Raw genomic sequence first — 6,421 nt, forward strand, 5'->3', positions numbered from 1 at the left:
AAACCAAATAAAATTATTTTGATATAAAATTTTGGTTATATTACTAATACATATAAATTGGCATCCATACGGTTGGATTGTTAAAAAATATTTTTTTAAAAACCGAAACACCATTTCTAGAATAAACACTAGTTTGCTTTACTAGTCAAACTCAAGCTTGACTATTAAAATGGTTAATCAAATCAAAATATTTTGATATAAAATTTTGGTTATATCACTATTATATATATAAATTGACATCTATACGGGTGGATTGTTGAAATATATATATATATATATATATATATATATATATATATATATATATATGTTTTGACATTCATATGGTTGCATCATAGAAAAATATTTGAAGAAAAATCGAAAACACCAATTCTGGAATAAACACTAGTTAGTTGTACTAGTTAAATTAAAACTTGACTGTTAAAATGACAAATCAAATAAAATTATTTTCGTATGTAAAATTGGTTATATCACTAATATATATAAATATATATACACATCCATTCAGTTGGATCAAAAAATATTTTTTTTAAAAAATGAAAAAACCAATTCTAGTTAGTTGTACTAGTCAAACTGAGAAAATTTATGATAAAATTTACCAAAATCATAATTTCATATTTTAATTAAAATTAAGTTGTTAAGATATATTTATATATTATAATATTTTTTAAATAAAAATTTAAATAATTATTATATTTATGTCCTAAAATTAAAAAAGGAATTATATATTACAATCAATTCAATTTATTTAAAAAAAATCAATTCGATGAGGAGTAAATTATATGTTTAATGGGCCAGGGCCTATATGGACATGCTGGGAAAGCATTAGTAATTTGCAAATCAAGCCCATTCAAAAGGCTACATATTCTCTGTCTCAAAACCCTAATTTAGCAGCAACTTTTCTCTCTCTTCTCTCTCTCTCCTCTATCTCCCTTTCTCTCTTTCTCTCTGGTTGAGCCTATTCTTATTATATATACACTAACTATGGGCAAAGATGATTGATGCTATTTTTCTGACACCTCTTGTATGAGAAAAGACTTTGCTTTTCCTTGAGCACGTTCAGCAACACTTTAAGCCATATTTTTTTATTTGATTTTTGGTTATTTATTTGATATATAATGTTGATGTATATATGAATTATATGTATGCGAGTGCAATTGAAGGCATCCTCTTTTACTCTCCTTATGAATTTGAAATGGTATATGGATCGATTTGTGGCTTTTGTGTTTTGATGAGACTGTTCAGTTTGGTGATTGATGTAGTTTTTTTAATTTAGTTGTATGCTTATATATGGATATTTGGATGGTTTTTTCCAATTTGATTTTGTGCGATTATTGTTATGTGTTTTGAGGATATTGATGTTTTACAATTTGACTCATCGACTTATTACTAAGATTTCTTTCAACAAGCTAAGTAATGTTTTTAGGAGAGGTGCCTTTGGTGTTGTGTTTTCCGGACTGTGATAATTTTTTTTGCTGAATTGGAATGGCGCTAACGATCTGGTTGGCCGGCATTGGGAAATAGTACTTGCAGTGAGTTTATCGGGCCTAAAGGTTTCATAATTCATGGTGTCGTTCAGTCAATTGTTTCAATAGTATCAGATTATAGTTCTTCATGCTCTCGCTTCGCTTCTCGAAATTCAAGAGTCTAGGTCTATTTTAGCCGGATTTTTGAAGCTTGCCGGAATCTGGAATTTTTCCGATTCCGACGAGATTTTTTTAATAAACCGGTGTTTGTTTATTCGTCTGGATGGGGTTGAATTTAATATCTTATGATTGACAAGATACGGTCGAGTTTAATAATTGGGCGGGCTTTTTAAAATATTTCAAACATTTTAATTATTTTGGTGGGATTTTCAAATTTTAAGTGAAAAATCAATTTGGACCGACGTCGATTGAATTTGACCGATCGAATTTAACGGTCGTATTTAACCAGTTGTATTTAGACGGTCGTATTTAGACTAAATACAACCGAATACTAAATATCACTCCCATATGTACGATTAGGTCCAAAACCGGTCGTATATAGATACGACCGGTTTTGGACCGGTTGTATTTAGCCGTGTTTCTTGTAGTGATTGGAAGCTGTAGAGTTGGTCAATTCAGCAAAACCTCTCTTCAATCAATGGAAAAATGCTCAAGAGAAAACCTTTAACACATCTCTTTGGTTCATGACACCAGTGGATGGTGCGTAGCATTAGACCGTACCAGATGAAAATACGATTAAACTAAATACTGACACAACACTATTTGCAGCTTCTTATTATTTTAGTTTTTCTAGAGTGGCTCGAGATTATGTATGTGGACTGATTGAGGCTATAGAATGATGCAAGCAAGGCAACATTTTATCATAAGTGGCCACGGAAGTGGCCACGGAAAAAGGCATCAGGAAAGCCTTGGTTAGCTTTGAGTTGGATAAAAAAACAGTGGAGTAGCGTGGTGGTAAAAACAGATTTCAACTGGTCATACATGTAGGAATGGGCAGGGGGCACTTCGAGGTCGGGAAGTGGTGGTGTCCCCGCCCCCAATCCCGATCCCAAAAACCGCGCTGAACCCCGATCCCTTCCCCGAACAGGGAACGGGAATCCTCACAGGTTTTCAGGGAATTTAAATTTTTAATTAAAAAATAATAATGTTATTTTATATTTTATATTTTATATTTTATATTTTTTTAAAAAAAAATAAAATACTAATTGATCACATGTAAATATATTGATATTATCTCATATTTTTAATATCAAATTATATCAAAATTTTATATAATACAAATAAACGGCAAATTTTAAATTATAAAAATATATTATATTATATTATAATGTAAAATAAAATATTGATCAATAAATTATAGATTATTTTAAATTCAAATAATATTATAAAATTTATCTATTTTTAATAATTAATTAGTAATATATATTATTTATTTATATACACAATCGGGGTCGGGGATCGGGGCGAGGAAACACTCATCCCCAATCCCGCCTTGATCACCGAAATCTTCATAAAATTCTCCATCATCCCCGCCTCGCCCCTAAATAACTTGATATCTAACAATTTAATTTTTCTTTTTCGAAATGGTAACATGAAATTGAAAGAATCAAATGATGATGAGTTTTTTTTCCAAGATGACACTATTATAATAAGAGGGGAGGTGAGGTACTAGGGCCTTGATCCTCCTTTCCACCGAACGGTCTAAATTCATAAAACTCTATTATAAAATTTTGATAAAAACATAAAATAATTTAATTCCATCTCCCAAATATTATTTGGTCCCTCTAAAATATATTTCTAGTTTCATTCCTTGATAAGCCCCTAAAATATTTTCTAACTAAGCATGAATTTTGTCTAAGTTGATGATCGTAATTGCTGATTTTTAACTAAACATTGTGTTTTATAAAAATACCATACTAAGTTGCAACTGGAAACCATGTTATGATGACCTTGATGAAAATCTTCCTTATAAAAAGATATTCTTCAAATTAGATACATTTTATATTCAGATAGATTGGAATTGTATTACTTATAAGATATCTATAAATAGCTTGATATGCATAACTTGACCTAGAGAATCCTGAAATGGTCTTTTTATTGGCCATCAGAATTACTTACGATTTTCAAGTAAATGTAGTAGAATTTAATTTGCAAAGCATTTCTATCTCGGTTATATAAACAGAAAATGATAATTTATTTTTATCTTAGATTATTTAGTATGTGCGAGAACTCATACACACATTTGTCTCCACCAAGACTTAACCCTCGACATCTTATTATCGGTGGGAATTATCTATCAGAATACATGAATATCAAGGGTAACATGGAATTATCTTACGGTCGTAATATCGCGTACATCTTTAATAGAAGTAGGATTGTTTAATATAATATCATATCCATTGGTATCACTTGCCAAATATAAAATAGGTTGACTGAAAGATTGTAGTATCGGCTTCCTAGACTATAACCTCAACTATCCTATCCTGGATTTAAAAGGCTATTATCCCATGCATTACATTCCTATAATTATATTCATCTATAATGGAATTTTGAAAGAAATGTAATTAAGTGAGTACATAATTAATGAATCGAAAATTGATTGGAATCTAGTTCTATGCAATCATGGCCCTTCAAATTTAGAATAATTTGATATAATAATAGTCCGGGATTATAATCTCTCAAAATAAACTTTATGACATATGTGAATTTTTTGAGATATTAATGCTACCCAATATTTTTCTTTTAAACTAACATAAGTTGTATTTTTCCGTCAATTTATGTATTATTCTTTTATTAGTAAGTTATATTTTTTTCTGCAAATTTTCACTTCAAGGTGTTAGAATTCATTTTTGATCGTATTAACTATATTTTCTTTGTACGATTATCGAATATAATCTATCTATCTATTTAATAAATATATATACATATACATATATATACATACATATATATACATTTATATATATACATATACACATATATATATATATTACTGCTTAGCTAGGTTTCTTTATACCATTTACAAAATTACTCATTACCCTTAGTGTTAATTTTCTGTTTTTTCGATACTTTCTTGGTGGTTAGTATTTGTTATAAACAATACAAGAAAATAAGGTTAAATACAACTGATTTAAATTCGAACGGCGTTAAATTCGACCGCAGATGGTCGAATCCTTTGGACACGCCTAAATTCGACCGGCCTCGGTCGAATTCAAATGGTCATATTTAAACGGTCGTATTTAAACGGTCGTATTTACAACCAATTTTAACCGAAAACGGTCGAAATTAAATCGGTCGAATTTAGCAAATTTATTTTCGGTCAAATTTAACCCCAATAAAAAAGTGGAGGGAAATTTCCCACAAATAATTTAATTGGCACTCCTAAATTCAACCGATTTTGATCAAATTTTATATTTAAAAATAAAGGGAAATTTACCCATACTTTTTAAAAAAATTAAAAAAAAAGTGAGGGAAATTTCCCACCCTTTTCAAAGTTATATTTCAACGGAATTTGATTGTATTTAGGATTTTACAGAATTTTAATTTTTTATAAAAAAAAATTTAAATGTTAGTGAATATTTTGAAATTATGAATATGGGTGAGTATAAAAGTTATCCAAGTAAAAAAATTTAGTTCTTGAAAAAATAAATTATGCGCTATAAAAATTTTCAAATATATTTATTTGTTAAAAAAATTAAATGGATGTTAGGTAGTTATACTAGTCAAACTAATGTTTGACGTTTAAAATGGCTAACAAAATAAAATTATTTGAACTTAAACTTTGATTATATCACTAATATATATACTAACTTAAAATCCGTACGATGCACGGACTGCACGTATTTTTTTAGTATTATATATAATTTTTAAGAAAATTATTTTTAATTGATTTTTAAATCTACTCAATTTAAATTTTAAATGATATGACTTCATGATAATTAGATTAATACACGTATAAAAAAATATAATGTCCGCATTATATTTGGGACCATAAAAAATACTATTTTAGCGAGATTATTACTTAATCGATTAACTATAAGAGTTATTTGAAAAAAGATAATGTTGATTTGATTTATCCTGGGTCAGTGATGCCCATTACTCCGACTAAATCCAACTAATTAATTTTAGTTTAATTTTAATTTTTTTATGTCCAAATCAATAAGACTAAACACTATGTAGTTGTACTATTCAAAGTGATATTTGACTTTTTATCTCTATGTCTTATCTAAACTATATCACATGTTTATATATTATTATATTTACTTAGTTTATTTTTTCATAATATATTTTGAATTTTTTTAATTATTTAAAGTTTAGTAAATATATAAAGAAAAATATGTGAATGAGAGAGAATACAATTTATCCAAATGTTAAATTTTAGTTCTTGAAAAAATAATTATGTTGGACTGAGGCAACATGTTTTACTTTATTAATAGTTAGTGGGCCAAAATAATTTTGTGATACATAAAATTAGAAAAAAGCAAAGCGCAACCCAAATAGTAGGTAGTTGTACTAGTCAAACTGATGTTTGACTGTTAAAATGGCAAATCAAATAAAATTGTTTTCATCTGAAATTTTCGTTATATCACTAATATATATATATATATATATATCTATTGACATTAGAACGGTTGGATCGATGTAAAATATTTATAAAAAAATTAAAACACCATTTGAGCACTAAACATTATTTGGTTGTACTAGCTGATGTTTGACTTTTAAAATGGCAAACATAATAAAATTATTTTGATCTGAAATTTTCGTTATATCACTAATTTATATATCTATTTATATTCATACGGTTGGATCGATGAAATGTATTTTTTTAAAAAATTAAAACACCAATTTAGGATTAAACACTATGTAGTGTACTAGTCAAACAGATATTTGACTTTTAAAATATAAAACCAAATAAAATTATTTTGATTTGGAAT

The 6,421-nt window shown here is 27.7% G+C and overlaps 1 non-coding gene across 1 annotated transcript; it reads left to right on the top strand.

The window, feature by feature from the left end:
• Positions 1-987: 987 nt before the first annotated feature.
• LOC141701517 (small nucleolar RNA snoR1) lies at positions 988-1,077 on the top strand. Its single transcript, XR_012566805.1, has one exon. It is a non-coding gene; the product is annotated as a small nucleolar RNA snoR1 (small nucleolar RNA).
• Positions 1,078-6,421: the final 5,344 nt, after the last annotated feature.

This window comes from Apium graveolens, unplaced genomic scaffold, assembly GCF_009905375.1.
Source record: "Apium graveolens cultivar Ventura unplaced genomic scaffold, ASM990537v1 ctg3970, whole genome shotgun sequence".
NCBI lineage: Eukaryota > Viridiplantae > Streptophyta > Magnoliopsida > Apiales > Apiaceae > Apium > Apium graveolens.